At 37.8% G+C, this 20,201-nt stretch overlaps 1 protein-coding gene across 1 annotated transcript in view; it reads left to right on the forward strand.

Annotated features, from left to right (window-relative positions):
- The window catches only part of CACNA2D3 (calcium voltage-gated channel auxiliary subunit alpha2delta 3), a 983,089-nt gene that overhangs the window by 233,297 nt on the left and 729,591 nt on the right, over nt 1–20,201 (forward strand).

Genomic DNA, 20,201 nt, shown 5'->3' on the forward strand with positions numbered 1-20,201 from the left:
AATTTTTTTTCCATTCCAAACAATTAATGGAAGCCTCTAAAAGAACAAACTTTATTGGGGACAGTTAAAAGGCAAGTTTGGCAAACCTCACTAAGTAAAGAGTCTTTTGTTTTCAAGCCTTGCCTAAGATATTCAATAAATTGGAAACCACTGCAAAGCTCATGTTAGTAAATAAACTCTATCCTATTTCACTTATTTTCTGATTTACGTTGATAAAATGATAAATCGGGTACTCAAAAAAATAAAAAGAGCACTTTGCTTAAAAATAAATATCCTTTCCTCTCAGGAAAACCTAACAGAGACTAGAATATATATTAAGCTTTTCCCCCTTCCTATAGCCACCTGCTGTTCATTGCGGAACTGATTCCCATTATAGCTGTACTGTGGAAAGTAATTGCTGTTGTACAGTAATTCAATTTCAGGGCATTCACGCATCACTTCACCGATAGGGGTTTATCTGAAGAAACCTGGGACTTGAAAGCTTTTTATCGAGAAATTCCACATGCAGCAAGACGTTTTTCCTAGGTAAAGAATATCAGTATTTGCATTTAATAAACATTTCCCTTTTCAGAAAAATGGATTTTTCCCCAAATGCAGAAGAGATTTACACCAATCTTCCAAAAAGCTAGGAGGTATATTGAAATGATTCTCTTTAGGCTGTTCGTTTGACTGGTGTGTATCTACATATGTACGATTCCCAAATATATCTATGTTTTTATGTATGTATATATCCTAAGGCATGAAAAGTAAAATGTACCCCCAGGAAAGCATACTTTATACCCAAATTATATGCAAAATAAGAAGTTAATGACATAAGGACAGTGTAATACTGTGATTTAAAAAACTTTTTTATTACTATACTCCTTAGGAGATATGTTGGCAAGGTATACAATGGACATCCAATAATTTGTAAAGTAAATTAACCACATGGTTTATATATTTCTAAATTAAGGATATTGATTCTCCTATGACCATGAAGTCATAAGGACTCATTCAGTATGAAGTCCTAAATGATAGGTTTAGATTTTCAAATACATCCACTAGACTAGGATGGTTTTCATTCTCAACCAATAAGAATGGCTATAGTAATAGCAAGTTTTTCTACCTTTTTTTGTTTTATGATCTAATCTTACATTGCAAATCTTTTTCCTGGATAACAGAGTACATTTTTTTTTTTTTTTTTTTGGTTTTTGGGCCAACCCCGGCGGTGCTCAGGGGTTACTCCTGGCTGTCTGCTCAGAAATAGCTCCTGGCAGGCACGGGGGACCATATGGGACACCGGGATTCAAACCAACCACCTTTGGTGCTGGATCGGCTGCTTGCAAGGCAAACGCCACTGTGCTATCTCTCCAGGCCCAGAGTACATTTTTTTAAAACAATGTTTTTGATCACAGATGAAGCAAGAGAGGAAGTATATCTATATATACCTATCTATCTATCTATCTATCTATCTATCTATCTATCTATCTATCTATCTATCTATCTATCTATCTATCTATCTATCTATCTATCTATCCCTCTCTCTATCTATCTTTATATCTTGGGAACCACTTGCTCTGTTTTTGTTTGTTTGTTTTAGTAACTGGGCTACAAAATCCTATACAGATGTGTAAGAAACTTTAAAGCCAAAACCTCAAACCAGAAGAAACTTGAAAAATAGTAACAATCTAGATTCACTAGTTTTGACTAGGTCAGCAAACCATCCTTGCTTTATAGTCAAGTGCAACACACACAGAATTGTGTGATTAATGTGTTTCACATTAAACAGGATTGGGGCTTCATCTAGCACAGGGGTCTCAAACTCACGGCCCACGGGGCCGTTTGCTGCCCTCCTTACAACATTTTGTGGCCCGTGGCCAGCCTTCAAATATCGCAGTATTCGCGATTATTCGCTTACCGAATAATTGCAATAAAAATCGCATTAGTGGGCCCGGAGAGATAGCACAGCGGCGTTTGCCTTGCAAGCAGCCGATCCAGGACCAAAGGTGGTTGGTTTGAATCCTGGTGTCCCATATGGTCCCCCGAGCCTGCCAGGAGCTATTTCTGAGCAGACAGCCAGGAGTAACCCCTGAGCATCACCGGGTGTGGCCCAAAAAAAACAAAAAACAAAAACCCAAAAAATCACATTAGTAAGAAAAAATTGCATACTCCTAGCAGTTCTGTTCGGGGTATGCAAATGTTTAATGCTATTTTTTTGTGATTTTTTTCTTACTAATGCAATTTTTTTTTTTTTTTTGGTTTTTGGGTCACACCTGGTGATGGTCAGGGGTTACTCCTGGCTATGCGCTCTTTTATTGCAAATACTCAGTAAGTGAATAATCCCGAATACTTGTGCCTAGCGCAGAATCATTTCCGCTGCTCCTGCCCGCTGTCCTTGCATTATCGGAGGCCTAAGGGAGAGAAGGGAAAGAAGTTTATTACAGAATTAAATTTTGTCATACCTTCATCATGACTTCATCAAAGTCTGCAGAAAAGAGAAAGATTGATGAGAGCACAGACAATTTCAGAAAAAGTGGGAAACGCAGTATTTCTTTGTTGAGCACAGGGGAATCCCCACATGTCTTATTTGCTCAGAGAAAGTTGCAGTGCACAAGGAATACAACTTGAAACGCCATTATTCAACTCAACATGCTGAGGAATGTGCAAAAGATCAAGGAAATGAGAGAGCCAAGTGGGTTGCCAGTCTTAAAGCATGTCTAATGAGGCAGCAAGATTTCTTCAAGAAAGCAACCAAAGAGAATGTTGCATCAGTCGAAGCTAGTAACATGATTAGTGAGATGATTGCTAAGGCAGGGAAACCATTCACAGAAGGAGAGTTTGTTAAAAAATGCATGTTACAGGCTGCAAGTATTATCTGTCTGGAAAAGAAAGGTCAGTTTAGCAAAATAAGCCTTTCTGCCAACACTGTGGCAGAGTGCATTTCTGACATGTCAAGTGACATTTATCATCAATTGTGTGAGAAAGCCAAATGTTTTTATGCATACTCAGTTGCTCTTGACGAGGGCACAGATATAACGGACACTGTGCAGCTTACAATTTATGTCCATGGTGTTGATTGCAATTTTGAATTGACAGAGGAGCTGCTCATAATAATTCCAATGCATGGCCAGACCACCACTAATGAGATATTTTGGCATCTGTGTGATACCATTGAGAAGGCAGGTTTGCCATGGAAGAGGTTTGTTGGAATAATAGCTGATGGAGCGCCATCAATGACAGGGAGGAAAAATGGACTGGTGGCACTTGTTCAAAAAAAAACTTGAAAAGGAGGGTGTAGAGAAGGCTATTTCCCTTTATGTGGCAGGAGGTAAATATGGGAAGCTGCCAACTCAAAAAATTAAGAAAAATAAAAGGCATTATTGCATAATACCCAGAGACAATAAAGATGAGGTTGGAAGGACTGATATGAAGCTCACCACAAAGAGTGGCAAGCACTGTTAGAGAAATAACTACATTGACAACTATCATGATAATGCGTCAGAGAAGTAGAATGCATCTCTCAAATACAGGCAGGTGGTGGGGGAGGAGGGAAATGGGGCATTGGTGGTGGGAATGGTGCACTGGGGAAAGGGGGTGTGTGCTTTTTATGACTGAAACCCAACTACAGACAATTGAAACCCAAAATTAAAATACAATTAAAATAGTAATTGAAACCCAAATTACAAACAAGTTTATAATCATGGTGCTTAAATAAAAAATATTTAAAAAATAAACAAAAGTAACGGGTCTCACTGATGTTCTGGACAAATGTAAGAAGGTTTTTGTAAATGTGAAAGTATGGTTATGAACTGACCTTATGGGTTGAAAAACTTCCTTTCCACAGTCTAACTTAGTTTAACTTTAACCAGCTGAGACAAGGTCCGATCAAGGACACTCACCGTGTCTTGCTTCCTTTGTAGAGTCTTAGAAAGTATTAGCTTTTTCTCTTAGTCTTACTGTAAATATGCATGTTACTATTGTCCTCACTGGAATCTATTGCTGAGAACATGTGTCAATGACAGTTGTCACTTTCTTTCTATCCTAGGCTGGACCTTTGATGAATGTCAGTGAATAAATTGGCACACTGGTCCATGGCTGTCTTGGGGGAAGCACCCCACACTTGAAAGAATATTCTGGCTTATCAAGATACTGGGTTGGGTGAATCCTCAAGTAGTTCCCCTACCTTTTACCTCTCAGATTAAAGAGTGATCCACTTAAGTCTCTAAGTGAAGTTTGATTTGATTTATGCAGTGTAATGATAAAGCAAAAACATTCTTTTGTATCTAAACAGAAATGCCATTCCAAATTCTATTTCCTGTTTCAATTGCTATTTTTGATTTCCAGTTCATAAACTCAATTTCTGAGCAAAAGCCTTACATGTTTTGCTGGCTCTACATTTGGTGCATAGATGTTGATCAGAATTAATACTTCTTGGTCTATTGTTCCCCTGATCAATACGAAGTGACCATCTTTGTCTCTAATTACTTTCTTGAGGTTGGACGCAGTTTGGTCTGGTATGAGTATGGCTATCCCTCCTTTTTTGTTTGTTTGTTTGTTTTCTAGTGGCTTATATAATTGTTTCCATCCTTTTACTCTAAGCCTGTGTCTACCCTAAACTTTTAAAAGTGTCTCCTACAGGCAGCTGATGTCTGGGTTTTGTTTCCTAATCCAAACTACTACTCTGTGTCTTTGATGGGAGAGTTTAAAGTCAGTTTCTGAAAAGGTTCGAAAACCTTGTAGACTAGTAGATCCAAAGAGAGGGTTGAGGTCAAGGACTCTGTGTGTGAAATCCTGGTATAAATCTTTCTTTGGGGGACCCTCCACCCTGCATAGCTATTTAATGTTCAAGGGGAGCTCTTGGCAGTGTTTTCCAAACCAGGCCATGTGACTTCAGGGATGGAACTGGGGCCTTCTGCTTACAAAGCAGATTTTTCTTGTTTTTTTTTTTTTTCTTTTTATAAATATTTTTATTTTGACCAAAGTGGATTACAAATCATTCACAGTAAAATTTTAAGTCTATAGTGACATTGAATCAGGGTCATTCCCACCACCAATGTTGTCCTCCCTCTCCCCCCACCCTGTTCCCAGCACATATCCCATATCTTCCTCTTTTGTCCCCGGAATGCTAGTGTAAGTGTTCCCTTCTGTATCTAGCTTGTTGTAGATTGGGTATGGATCCTATTGTCATTGGCTTTGGATTCGGTTGAACGATGTTTCTAGCCACATTTCACAGAATACTTTGAACCAGATTGATGTGGGTGCAGAAAGCTCACCCAGTCACACTATACTTAGGTGTGAAGTGTTCAGAGTCTCCTTTGTTTCAATACATCAGACTAGGTAGACAATAATTCTACTTAATTTATACTCAGGCAAAGCAAAAAAAAAAGTCTTAAAAGGTTTGTGGGTGGTAGCAAATTATGGTGAATCACTGAAGTGTCACCCGCAATAGGAGGAAATGACAGAATAAAGCCATAATAATAATAATAATAATCATAAAAAACCACTGGCTGTAATTGTAGAAATTACTGGCAACAAATTAAAGGTTTTCAGAAAGGTTTTGAATGCATATTTAGTCCCCCTGAACCAGCCCCAAGCTCTGGGCGCCAGTTGTCGGCTTTTGCTCTTTGCTTGGTTTCCCATATGGAGAGGTAAAGAGCAGCTGGTCCTGTGAACGCAGCGAGATTATTTACGTTTTCTAAATTGGGTTATAAGGGGAAAATGAAAAGGTGGTTAAGAATTTATTGGTATTTTCATTTGCTCTCCATTCAACGGAGGAAAGACAGCGCATTGGAACAATCAGAGTCTTTGTGAATAATCATCTGGGATGTCGCTGATGGTGCATCCTGAGCTGTCCCCGCCATGTGACTAGACTGCATAGAATGTTTTGTCTTGGTGGAACAGCACCATGGTTTTCTTTTTTGTGATTTCTTAATAGAGTCCACCCCCAGTGATGCTGAGAGGAGGGTTTGGGGACAAGCCATGAGGAGCCATGAGGTCCATGAGGACCTGAGGATTTAGTGCGTTCAACCCACTGTTGGAGCTGCTGAGGGCCACGGCCTATGGTGTTCGGGTGATTTCAGAGCCATAGACATTGATGCTCAAGATCTGGTTGTTCCAGGGATCCATTTCAGGCTCCATTTCAGTGCTCTCTGCAGACCTCTTGTGTGCTTTTTTTGTTTTGCGTTGTTTGGATGTGGTGGGGAGGAACATATGCAGTGATATTCAGGGCTTACTCATGGCTACATGCTAAGGGATTCCTTCTGGTAGGACTTGGGTTACCATATGCAGTACAAAAAAAATGAATCTTTGGGACTGGAGTGATAACACAGTGGTAGGGTGTTTGCCTTGCATGCTGCTGATCCAGGATGGATGGTGGTTTGAATCTAGGCATCCCATATGGTCACCCAAGCCAGGAGTGATTTCTGAGTACATAGACAGGAGTAACCCCTGAGCATCACCGGATGTGGCCCGATCCCCCTCCCCAAATTGAATCTAGGTTGGCTGTGTGCAAGGCAAGTACCCTCACCCATATATTATCATTCAAGCTCCTCTTGTGTGCTTTTCTTCATAAATTCTTTGGCCACAGACAGCATTACTCAGGGGTCACTCCTGGAGCTATGCTCAGAAATTACTCCTGACAGGCTTTGAGGACCATCTGGGATGTTGAGAATACAACCTAGGTCGATGACATACAAGGCAAATGTCTTACTCCTATCTGCTTTGTTATGACTCTGGCCCCTCTTGTGTTCTTTTTAATTTATTCTTTTGTTGGGTGGCTAGTGAGGAAAATCCTGTCTTGTAATTTAGAGAGCTATCTCTGTGCTTCCAGTGGTTTGGGGACATCTCCTTGGATAGTTTGGCTGATTTCAGAAAGACATATGTTGGTTAAGATAAAGTATATTTTGCTCAGGTCAGGCTTGGGGTTCTTACAAAAACCCCAGCACTCACCAGTGAGTCATGGCTCCTTCCTTTGGGCTACAAGAACTTAAGTCTAACTGAAATCACTGGCCATTAGTGCTTTAACAGGAAGTAGGAAGAAAAGTGGTGGGTTGCAGAGGGCAATGGGTGCTTCCCAGGGGGCAGCTGACATAAGGGGTACAAAGCATATAATAGATGTCTGGTCAACTAAGGCTTGACTTCTGTTGAGAATCTTGTTGACCTGTGCAATCTGTGTCTACAAGAACTTCCCAAAAGAACTCAAGGGAGATCCCTTGCTGTGTTGGACACCAGCCTTTATGGTCAATATGACTGAGGTCTGTGAAGAGAGGACAACATAAATAATCAGAGGTGACCTCAAGTTATTCCCATGACAGTATACCTCAAGGGCGGAGAAACCCTGTATCTCTTATACCAAGGTAATTCCCTTTCTAATCTCCCCAATATTTACTGTGCCTATGCAAGAAAAAAAAGAGAAGCACAAATTAATTTCTTTTAGTTTTGTTATTGTTGTTTTCTGTTTTCCTGTGTTTTGTTTTGTTTTTATTTCAGGACTGTGGTTATTGTGTGTTTGTTGTATATATTGCTGTGATGCTTTTTGAGATTTTTGTTAGATTTTTTTAATTTTTATTTTTTTTAGTGTTATTTTTTTCCTTTTTCCTCTTCTTCTCTTAAATTCATACTTATAGCCTCTAGAAGGACTCCTCCCATTTTTTGCTTGTTTGACTTTTGCCCCATTTTATTTTATTATTATTATTTTCCCTTCAAACAAAACCACATAACTTGAACCATCTTGTTCTGCCTCACAGACAGAGGGGGAAATAATAGAGGGTACCAAGACCAAACAGTCGTATGAACATTAAGTAGAAATAAAAAAAATGATCAGACTTCAACACCAAATCCAAAGCCAAAGACAACAGAATCAATACCCAATTTACAACATGCTAGACACAGAGGGGATCACTTATACAAGCAGTCCATGGGGTAAAAAAGGGGGATTTGGGATGTATGCTGGGAACAGTGGTGGATGGAGGGCAACATTGATGGTGGGAATGCCCCTGATTCAATATCACTATGTACCTAAAATATTACTGTGAAAGATTTGTAATCCACTTTGGTCAAAATAAAATAATTAAATAATAAAAAAAAAATAGTCAGAGGTGACCTGAGAGGTCAGAGGTGTGGCTGAGATGGTTTTATCTAAGGAAGCATAATCAAATTGATTCATTGGCAAAGATTAGTTGAGTGAGGGGGTTATGCATACTTCCAGGAATAGCCTTTGTGTACAAGGGATTGGGAAGCCTGAAAGCAATAACTCAGTTTAGTTGTGGTCTTCATGCCAGTTCCTCACTCTGGACTTGCTATTCTTAGTTCATTTGGGTTTTGAAAACAAAATTGAGGCCAGTTATAAAAATATCTAGACATAAAATTAAAAAAACCTCACTGTGGTGCTCCTTCTAGCACTCATTACATCAAGTAAAAGCCAGCAGAAACTGCCCTATTGGTGCATTTTCATTAATCTTCTCATTCATTCATGTGGCTACTCTGGCTTCAAAGAGTATTGGATCTACAGTTCCTGGATCAAGGGGTTATAATAAGGCAGAGAACAAAGCTGTACCTGAGTGTATAAAGTCTGAAATTTCACAAGCAGTTTACTCACATATTTTATAGTCCACTCTTCAGAACATCATTGTCATTGTTGTCAACATCATAATCTTTATTGTAGCCACCATCATTGATATTATTATAGTTTCATTTGTTGAATCACTATTTTATGCTTTTCCTTTGTCCTCTCATTTAAGTGTTGCAACCTTGTGAGTTGGGATGAAACAATTTTTATCCGGAAGTGGAGAGTAAATGACCAATTTAAGGATACCGGAAAATAATATTCTAAGATGATGGTGAACTTCTTGCTTTACACACAGAAATACACACACACACTTTAGAATCTTTTTCTGGGATAGTTTCTGAGAATTTCTTCATCCTTAATATTTTACTAGTTTGGTCCTTGGTTTAGGCTCCCCACCCCCCATAAAAATTGCTCATTATTTGTTGTAATATATTATTAACTCACACACAAACTCAGGGAACAAAAGTTAGAAGGAGAGTATGTTCCTCAGCCTACTCTCTCCAAACTTTCCTAAGAACTTGTCCTGAAACAATATGTCTCATATAGAGAAGCAGATGAAAAATGCTCCTAGTGACTACATTTGAATATTTCCTTATCACTCTGTGCAGCCACCTTACAGAAAAAAATAATTTATCAAACTTCATTCAAGACTAAAAAAGCATTAAATCTTCATCAACTACATCAAGAGTGGACCGTGGCAGGAACGGGACAATAAAGGAGTTATTTTTGCAGAATTAACAGGGGGAAATTAGTCCATCTATCTTTCCTTTTCATCACAGTGTGGTGCATTTACATATCTTCAAATTTCACATTAGCATAGTCAATGTTTTGAAAATAGATTTCCACAACTCCTCTTTGATGTTTATTCTGTATATAACTTGTTTGAATAACTGAATAGGTGGCATTTAAAACCATTGGACCGACCTACAAATCAGCATCATATGATGCCTGCAATTTTTAAGTTTTGCTGAGATGTAATTCATATATTGTATAGTTTAGTCATAAGAGTACAATAATCCAAAACATTATATACGCATTAAACTCTTAAATATATTCTTCAACCCCCTAGTATTTTTTAAAACTAGAGCTTATAGATGTGATGCTTCGTTCTCCTGTTAAACCTTTTTCTCCCAAGAACAGGAAAATTCTATATTTCTCTTTTTTTTAATTAAATTTTTTATTTAAGCACCATGAATACAAACATGATTATAGTTGGGTTTCAGTCACAAACAGAACACCCCCCTTCACTAGTGCAACATTCCAACCTCCAATGCCCCCCTTCCTCCTTCCCATTCCTTGCCTGTATTCAAGACAGGCATTCTACTACAGTTATTTGATTAAGTTCAGTAAGCTGTTTTTTTTCCTTAAAGGATAACATTTAAAAAAATACAGTAGTAAAGGTGTGAAAGTGGCAATCGCCCTTGTTTGCATAAGTCCAGCAAAATATGAGGAAAATGGGAAAAAAAATCCTTGGCCTGATTAGAAGGCCTCACCCCAGAAGTTTATTGGCATAAGACCGACTCTGGGCTCCAGGCATACCAGTCTGTCCAACCCCTGAGTCATTCTCCATGGTCCGGATAAACTTTTTTGCACTTTAGCTGTTGTTGGTGTCAGGTTCCTGTATTTAAGATTCTGGATTCTGTGCATTTCCTTCATCGAAGTCAGGCTGATGTGGAGCATCCTCTAGTTTCACCTCACCATTAGATGGGGAGAGACCGGCCCTGCAAGCAGGTTGTTGCTAAGTTGTCTGGGTGTTGAGAACACTTTTTGGAGTAAGTCAATGCCAGAGCAGTGGTAGGGTCTTCCCTGGTAGAGGTTTGCATCCTGGTAATGTTATAAATAATTGTGGCTGTTTCTATAGATGGTATTCATTGTTCAGGGGTGTATGGGCAATGCCCATTCTTCTGAGGCTAAGCCAAAACATTATGACAATGTTCAGGGTATAAGGCCGAGCTGCAAAATCCTATATTTCTTGTTTGTTTTATTTATATGTTCCATACATTTTCTGTATTTGTTATAATGTGTGGTGTTTCTTTCACTAAGTATATCTTCAAGGTTTACACATATTGTACTATGTATTGATATTTTATTCTTTGTTGTGATCAAATGATTTTCTATTGAATAAATATTTAATTTTTGTTTATCCATTCATTTGTTTATAGTCATTTGGATTGCTTCTAGGTTTTGGTTAGATGGACTGCCACAGAAATTTGTGTTCATCTTTTTCATGGAGGTATGTTTTTTGTTTTGGGTCGTGGTATATGTAGAATAAGAATCATTGAGTCACATGGCAACACTTTATCTTTTGAGGAATTGTTAATGCATTATTTTATTATTATTTATGTTTATTATATTTATTATTTGTTATTATTTATTATTTCATTATTTACGTATTACTTTTATTATAAAATTTATTTATTTTCTACAGTGGTCTACAGAAAATTTTTTATTCCCACAAAGCAGTGTATGAGAGTTTCTATGTACCCTACTATTATTAACAATTGTTATTCTCTCTTATTTTGTTTAAAGCCATCCTTGTGATTCTGTAGTGGAATTTCATTCTGGTTTGGGTTGCATTTCAGGTTCTACATCTTTTTCTGTGCTTATTGGTCATGTGGTTAGCATCCTTGGAGAAACACTTTTTCAGCTTTTAAGTATGTTACTTGTCTTTTTATAATTCCATCCTAAGAGTTCATTAGAGAAGCTTGTTCTGTACAAGTGATAGGATTTTTAAATTTTCATTATGAAGGTTGTATTTTCACTTTCCTTTGAAGTATTTTTTTAAATTTAAAAAGTGTAACTTATCTACTTTTTTTTTCATTGTTGTCCTTGCTTATATTTTTTGCAATAAGAAACCATTTTCGAATCCAAATTCATTCAAATTGGAACCTGTGTTTTATAATTTAGATTTACTAGGTTTAGTTTTAACTGTAGGACTTTAGTTTATTTTAGTTTTGTCTTTGTTTTATTTAATACTTTTAAGTTTATTTCAGTTTTGACAATTAATCTACCAAGTTCTATCACCTGAAATACTGGGTCTCTGTATTTCTAATATGATGACACCCATGTGTTGACTAAGAAAGAATGCAATTTCCATATATTGTTATTTCAAAGATAAGACTCTCTCTGAATTAGTTTCCCTTATTACCCGTCCTATAGGGAAAGCCATTAATGATCAAATTCTTGTTACTGGTAGTACTGACAGTTGCGATTCCAAACTAGCAGCTTTCTCTCAACCACATGTCATATACCATCTACCTTTCATCAGTTTTGTATAACCATCTACCTTTCATCAGTTTTGTAATAACATCCTATAAACAGTGATTCCTAGAAGCCAGAAACCTGGATAAACACTTAAAGTGAATGTTCTCAGCACTTGATCAGAATAGCCCTGGAAGAGCGTTAGAATTATTTTAGTACTCTGAACAGCGGCAGTTCCAACAAATTCACAACAGACCATAATCCAAGTAGCAAGATTCTCTTATGGCTCTCAATTTCAACTGCCCATTGTAGTCGCCCAAAGACATATTGAACAGCCACTCATTCCCAGCCGCTCCCTGCGATTGCAATTTAATTGGCCTTGGGTATTGCCTGGATGTGGACATTTTTTGAAAAACTACCCTGCAGGTTCTTTGTAGGCAGTTTTGAGCAGCATTGAAGCATCATTATCCCACCCTTCACTATTTCTCACATTAGGCTTTCTAGTCTACTTGAGGTGAGGTACTTAGCTTTTGGAGGAGGGCTCGCCCAAGAAATGGACCTGAGAAGTGGTAGAGCCATAATCTAGTTAGCCTCTAAGGATGAGGTGCCCAAATACCCAGACGTAGCTTCTTGTTATCATTCTTCAAGTGCTTGATCCTGTTAACAGATAACTATCCTTAAAGCAAATATAATTTTCTTGCGTTGATTTAAAGAAAGGGAAATGTGGTATGTGGCCACTTGCAGTATTTTTGTTCTGGGTGACTGGAGACCATCAGGTCCAGAGTACAGAATGTGGCTATGAGTAGTAAGGTGTACACAAAATAATTGACAAAACAATACATAAATGTAGAATAATATTTACAGTACAATAGCTTCATATGTAAATCAGAAACATTTAAAACAACATGCATGTTCCATAAACACACGTTTAGCTAAGGACAGCTATCAATTTCATTAGAGTAAGTGACCGGGGGATGTAAGGTATGGGCCAGGGATGAAAAGGAGAATATAGACTAAGAGAGGAGCTATGCAGGGACCAATGATGCTAATATTCTAAGAGTATAAATAACTGATCCTTCAGTATGAGGGGTAGGTGTCTATATAAACACATTTAATGAGCTGTAGACTGAAAAATTGCTATATCAGTAGTCAGGCTGGAATGATAAATAGTAATGGTGGTGTGCAATAGAGCAAAGGCAGTGACATTTGCTGATATGATTATATTTAATTTTCTAATAACCTTGAGAAGTAGGTAGTATAATCCATCCTTATTTACATATAAGTAAACTGAGGAGTGGGTTGTAGGTTATGGAGGTAAAAGCATAACCCAGTCTGACTTCAAAGCTTGTACTTGTAATTTATTTTAACTTAAGAGATTCTTCAAAATTGTGTTCCTTTGACTCCTGGTTAATTCCTACCTTGGCTTCTTTATTTAAATCTACTGAAAATAGAGGCATATTCTAATGGCTGAAAACCTATTGACAGTATTAGGATGGATCTTTGAGATTCAAGGGAGATTTATTGCTGTAACCTTTTTGCTGCCTCTGCTTCTTGATTTTATGCTTCGGAAGTCCCATGCCTCATTGTCTTATTTTTCCTTTGTCATTTCAGTATTGCCCCAATATGTTTCTTGACCTCTCTTTCACCCACACCACACCACTCTAATCCAGCCAGGCAAAGGATCTCATTTTAGATCTCATCTCCATGCTCACTATTCTTAGAACACCAAATAAATGTCTGAAATGACTTACCCAGGAAATGCAGGATGATAGTGAACAGTTGAATCATGCAGACAGTTTTATAGACGACTTCACTGTCCATACAAGTAGATTAAACCACTAGCCCTTCTTGGTCAGTAAGATGTGGTCTTGCTCTTGTTTGGAAAACATTTGGGTGACCTAAGTGAGTGATTGCTTTGTGTGGCCCTATGTTTCTTGCCAGGGCTATGTGGGTACTCCCCCCACACGCCCCAGGACAGACAGCACCAATCAATTGTAATAGCAATAGAGCAAGATGGGAGAAGTAAACAATTTTGAAACTCTGCTATAAATTGTCACCCAGTGATGATTCTGTTTTATTATGGAGGTTAAATTATGGCAATCACCATCTCACAAAAGCGCTGCAGTAAGAAAACATTTGGGAACAATGATTTTTCTCCTCTGGCTTGGGTGATGGGTGCACAGGAACAAAACATTGTACCTACTTTACTGTGGACTAGAAAAGGAAATATGAAATGTAGCCCATGGTGATGTGCGCGCTCTTTTTCTTTTATGAAGCAAACAGGTTATGAAAATACTGCAGTTGCCACAGAAAAAAAACATAGAGTTGACAGGAAAACAATCTCCAGGTTTGTTTTTCTTCTATGTCTCCTCTCCGTTTATCTCTGTGTATGTTATGTGTATTTGCTATGTGTATGTGTGTGTTGCTATGTCTATATATATATGTACATACTAAAATAAAATTAACCAGGAAACAATGTCAGTTCCCCAGAATACCAGTTTGCATACAATACTGTATTTCTGAGGTTCCCCCAGATTGCCATCAGAAGGGGTTCTAGATAATAGGACATGTAGCAGTGAAAAGGGGGTCAGGATATTCTGAATTCAAGGTCAAATTCTGACTACCTTGTAACAGCTCTTCCCCACAGAGCTATCACAAGGTAGACATCTGTTCCCCAAATGCTTCCAAGTCTAATGATCACTATTTGTAAAATAAGGGCAGGGACTTGTCTTACTGTTAAAACCCAAGGAGTCTACAGCCCCTAAGACACAAGGCAAGGGCCTAGTAATTGTCTTTTCACTGTTGTTATTACTGAGCAGTAATAATATGGCAGCTGCAATGAGCAGCACCATCACAGATAAATCTGGGCATCCTCCTATCTGTGTGATTTTCTCTAACCTTGGTGTTTCTTTATAGACTTTAGAAATTATGCACAAAGCAATCGTGTGAACTCTGGAGGTTCATTTTGTGCAGAGCTTCTTGGCCTTCATTATTTCTCATTTCATTTACAATGAAACTGAAGCACTTTGGCAAGGCTTCCTGGCTTTCCCAGCTGTATCTCCTGCTGAGGTCCCACATGCATTTGCCTGCTTGTTCCTTGAAAGTGCCAGGTTTGTTCTCTTCAGTGCCCTTGCTGTGGTGTTCACTCTGAGCACAATCTTCTTTGCCCAAGACAAATTCCTCTCTCCTTCTATCCCCAAATATCATCTCCTCATCCCCCACCTCCTCCCACCACCCAATCATTTTCTCTCATGTTTATGCCTTTCTCATTGATCCCAGCAGTACTGGAAAGGACCTTTTTTATGTATCTAGTTCTATTTCTGAATAAGCCTAAGATAAGCTGGACTGTGTGTGGCCCCTTTATTTAGGATAGTCTTGCCAAAGACACCCAAAAAAGAGCTTTCTGAATGAGGAACAGATGCTATTCTTATGTATGAAATCAGAATATTTTGCTTACCAAAAACCCTGAAAATTCAAGAAACTGAATTAGATTATCATTAATTAATGACCTTTTATTTATTTTATGTTTGGAGGCAGTTTGGGACCACATCTGGCAGTACTTGAAGATTACTCCTGGTTTTGTGCCACATCAAGCAGTGCCAGGGAGCGAATTGGGTTTAGCCTCATGCAAGAAGGTACCTTGTTCCTGCACTGTCTCCAGTGCTTTTTAAAAGTTGTATCAAAAGGGGCCAGAGCGATGTTGCAGCGGTAGGGCATTTGCCTTCCACACAACTGATCCAGGATAGACCTGACCTGGGTTCAATCCCTAGCGTTTCATATGGTCCCCCAAGCCAAGAACAATTTCAGAGCTCATAGCTAGGAGTAACCCCTAAGAGTCACTGGGTGTGGCCCAAAAACAAACAAAGAAGAAAAAAAGTTGTATCAAAAGTATTTTTTTATTCAAGTAAATTGTAAGAGCAATTTCAGAGCTCATAGCTAGGAGTAACCCCTAAGAGTCACTGGGTGTGGCCCAAAAACAAACAAAGAAGAAAAAAAGTTGTATCAAAAGTATTTTTTTATTCAAGTAAATTGTAAGATGTACTCTAGTGGGTAGAAATAAAACCATTGACACTTCCAGCTCTTGGTAATTATGGAATATAGTATGATATGTCATAATCAAAATCTAATTTTATTATGACATCAAAGACTATTAGTTGTAACAACCTTTAAATATTTCTTGAATTATTAATTATAAATTCACATGCATATATAATAATACCTAAATTTACATTTTGGAAGAAAGAATTACCCCAAAGTGTTAATTATAACCTAATCAGATTGATTTTTTAAAAAGTACTTAGAAAATTTTAATTCTTCAGACATTTTTGTTTAGATTTGAGCTGATTACATTTTTCCATCCTCAGTGATATAAAGGAACACCCCCCTTCACCAGTGCAACCTTCTCACCATTAAAGCCCTCCATCTCTTTCCTCTTTCTGTATTCGAGACAGGCATTCTATTTTTCTCACTCACTACCATTGTCCTGATTGTTGTCATTGTAGTTACCATAAAGAGTGGTGAGTGCAGTTAGAGAAATAACTACACTGACAACTGTTCTCTTTTATGACTGAAACACAACTACAAACATGATTGCAACCATGGTGCTTTTAAAAGATATTAATAAAGATAAAAGAAAACAAATATACAAACAACTGGAAAATGTTGCTATGAACTTTCATCACTCATCTTCCATTTCCTTCATTAACACTTTGCATGCTTTGTTATAAATGGGCTCATCACTCATTTTACTAACATCCACAAATATATCTTATTTCATTTTGAAGACAATTACAGATTTGTTGATATTACTTTACTAATCATTTTATCATTGAAAATATTTTTGTTAAAGTTGACCCATGTATCTAATAGAAATAAAACAAAGATTTTAGGTGGAGATAGTAGAAATATTTAATTTGCCTAAAATCTCAGATATTCCTGTGTTCAAGGGTTGACATGACCTGTTATCACATGAACTATTTTAGACAGATACACGATTGACAAACTTTAATATTTTAAGGCCTGGGAGAAAAGGTAAAATTTCTCAATTTTTTTTTATTTTTGGTTTTTGGGTCACATCTGACAGTGCTCAGGGGTTACTCCTGGCTCTATGCTTAGAAATCACTCCTGGTAGGCTCAGGGAACCATATGGGATGCCAGGATTCTAACCATCGTTCTTCTGTATGCAAGGCAAACACACTTCCTCCATGCTATCTCTCTGGCCTCTCCTCAAGGTATTTTAAACAAAAAGAACTTTAATGCAGAGAACTTAAGGTTTATAAAACATGTAGAAAGCCTAAGGGAACAAACATTAAAGAAAACCAACTCTAGGTTTTGGAAATCCAGGAGGCGCAGGAATTGCAGGAGAAATGACATGCGTGATCAACAGCCCATCTCACAGAAGTGGGCAATTTTCTGACAGTCTGTTAGCTGTTGTAAAATCTGTGTGCCTACTGTCACTAATATCAGGGCAGTAACACTGGTGCTTTGCTTCTGAGTCTCTGAGAGTCTCTCCTTAGGGAGGTGGGCGTGGGGGGACCAGTTCCCCAGGTGACTCATACCTGGATGTTTCCCAGATGATTCTGAGAAATGGAGGCTCCCAGTCCCGGCAATTCAGAGGCAAGCTTATTACTACAGATAATTGGCAAAACTATGTTTACTGTATCTTATATAAAAAAAGAAAATAGTAGAAATAAAAAAACTTTATTTTTATAATTTTTATTGAGCTCAATATGAATTATAAGTCTTTCATGGTGATATTTAAGGTACATAGTGACAGTGAATTAGGGCCATTCCCACCACCAGGGTTGACCTTTCTCCACCCTAGTTCTCAGCATGCCTCCCATACCTCCACCCTTGGCCCTTGGACTGCTAGTATAACAGTTCCCTTTTGTGTATAGCTTGTTGTAGTTTGGGTCTCGATTCTACATTTTAATCAGGCCATGAAAGTAAGTTTTGAGCACATCCTTCCAGTAGACAAGTTACAGACATTTGCTTCAACAGCTTAGGGGCAATTTTTTAATAGTTTGTTTGGAAATGGAATAAAAATAAAAATGTTCAAATAATTTCCATGGTATAGTGAGAATTTTTCTATCTAGAATTTTACACCTACAAAGTTGAGCAAAATATTCACTCACTTCAATTGGTTTTGAGTGTAGATTTTTATTTAGGTATTATGTTTTTATATATTTATCTAGCATAATATGTATAATTTCTATGTATTGTACTAAAACTGCCATTTGAATACATATATATGTTTCCATTATATATATATATATATACAGAATTAAAATTCATGACATGTATCATACCGGATTACATTTTAATACATTCAAATTGATTAAAATAAAGGTATTTTGGTGGATATAAGTGGTTGGTGAACAAAGAGCTTAGATAATGAATCATCCCAAATGAATATGTGTTCTTAAGTGGTCTCTTGAGCTGGAGTAGGAAGGCTTTCAAAATGTAAAGGAATGAAGTGAAAATGTTGGATTGATGGAATGTGGGGCTATGTTGACAGGGTAGTAATGTCTGTCCTATTTATGTGGCTTGGACTTGTCTTCCTCTCCATCTTCCAGCATTCCTAAGATTTCTGTGTTAGAGCTACACAGTCAAATGATGTACACTATGTCAAATGTACACTTTGGATGAATTTTAGCTAAAAGGATACTTGCTTTTCTGACTTGGATTTCTGATGTGCCCTGCTTGTCAAGTCTCTACCGCCATTGTTCAGGCATCTGTACCCTGACTTTTTTTCTCTCTTGATCACAGACATTTGGAGATAATAGTGACATGTTTGAACACTTGACACTTTCTCTGGTTGACTTAATGATTTGTCTCTTAATTGTCACTTAACTTGGGGTCAATCCCAAGAAATTCTTTCCAGGGACTTCTTTTGAAAAGATGAGGTCAAAGGTACTCTCTTTATCCCAGGTTGGCTGAAATGCTAGCATATATGTTAAGGACCCAAAGGTAGGCACCCTTAGCTCCATAAAGGTGGCACCTACTTGACAAGAAAGCCTAGGTTGTTTGTGCAGGCTCATCATAGATGTGGAGCTGAATGATGGCAGATTGGACTGTCTGAATCCAACAGTAGCTAGCATTAGCCTAGATATTTTATTTCTTTGGCTATTCTATTTTATATTTCACTTTTATTTTTCTTGACTTTCAGGATTTGTGAGGGAGATTGATAGCTCATGTCTCTCTCTGTCACACACATACACATATGCACACATACAGTTTTATTTCTAATTTATTTTTTAAGACAGAACAGTGATATGATCTTGTACTAAGCACTGGACAAATTAAAATAGACACGAATATATGTTTCAGTCCTTTGAAAGGAGATTGCAATGTAATTGTAAGCAAGCAGGAACAAAGCCATGAATGAATCACTATGTGATTTTAATATTGTTCATTTCATCAAGTCAGTTTTCTCAGTGCATGTGCTATGTGCGTGCACCATTTGGTGGCACTAGAGTTGGTTGATTATATTTGTGTTCCATTGAAGGAGATCTGTTTTAGCATTACGTTTCTATGACCCTCGAATCATCACTATGACTCATAGTGATTACAAAATGTAAAGTGCCTTGGAAAGTGGAATTTGTTTCAACCGAAGTTGACATTTAAATTTCTGTGTGTTCTGGTAATATATGCTATGATTTTTTTTTTTACTAACATGTTTCTTCTTTCAAATCTTGATTTCTTAACTTCCTGATTTTCCATGACATTATCTCATTCCCTATCCATGACAATCCTAAGACAAAATTTGTCTGATCAGTAAGTCTCCACAGTTCTTACACAGTGACTGAGTTCTGAGGTCTTTAACCTAGTCACCAACCTTCACTCCCCTTCTTGCCATGTTCTCTTTTGTTTATTTTACTCTATCTCTTCCCTCTCAATATCGTGCCTTCTGCCTCAGTCACTTGGACCGTTGTTATTCCAGTAAACTTCATGGGATTCCCTGTACTACATTAGCACCTTCTTTCCAATGGCAGTCATCAAGGTGATATTCCAAGGCCATCCTTTCCTGGTCTTATAAGCCACATGAGCCACTCTATGCCTTAAGTCATGTGAGTACCTTTGAACTAGTTTTATATTGTTCAAGTTCCTTCAATGCCTGTTCTCACTATTCAAGGTTTACAGTGCTCTCTAGCAAAGTCTGTTTGAGAAACTTTATATAAGAGCCCCAGGAAGAGTCTTCATCCCTAGGACTTGAGTCAGGTAAATGGATGGCAGTGTGGCTAGAGGCTCTACAGAAACAGGGTGATGTTCAATGTGTCAAGTCGAGAGATACTCAGAGAGTTGGCACTAGACCTTCTCTGTTGGGACCAGGAAGCTTATTTTATTCTGTCTGATGGGGCTAAGAAGCCCGATTCATTATATCCTCTGTAGATGGGCTGATATGACAGAGCTAGAGAGCCTACGAAAGGAATTCAAGGCTATTACCTCTCAAGTT

The sequence above is a fragment of the Suncus etruscus genome, chromosome 7 (assembly GCF_024139225.1).
Source record: "Suncus etruscus isolate mSunEtr1 chromosome 7, mSunEtr1.pri.cur, whole genome shotgun sequence".
In the NCBI taxonomy this organism is placed as follows: domain Eukaryota; kingdom Metazoa; phylum Chordata; class Mammalia; order Eulipotyphla; family Soricidae; genus Suncus; species Suncus etruscus.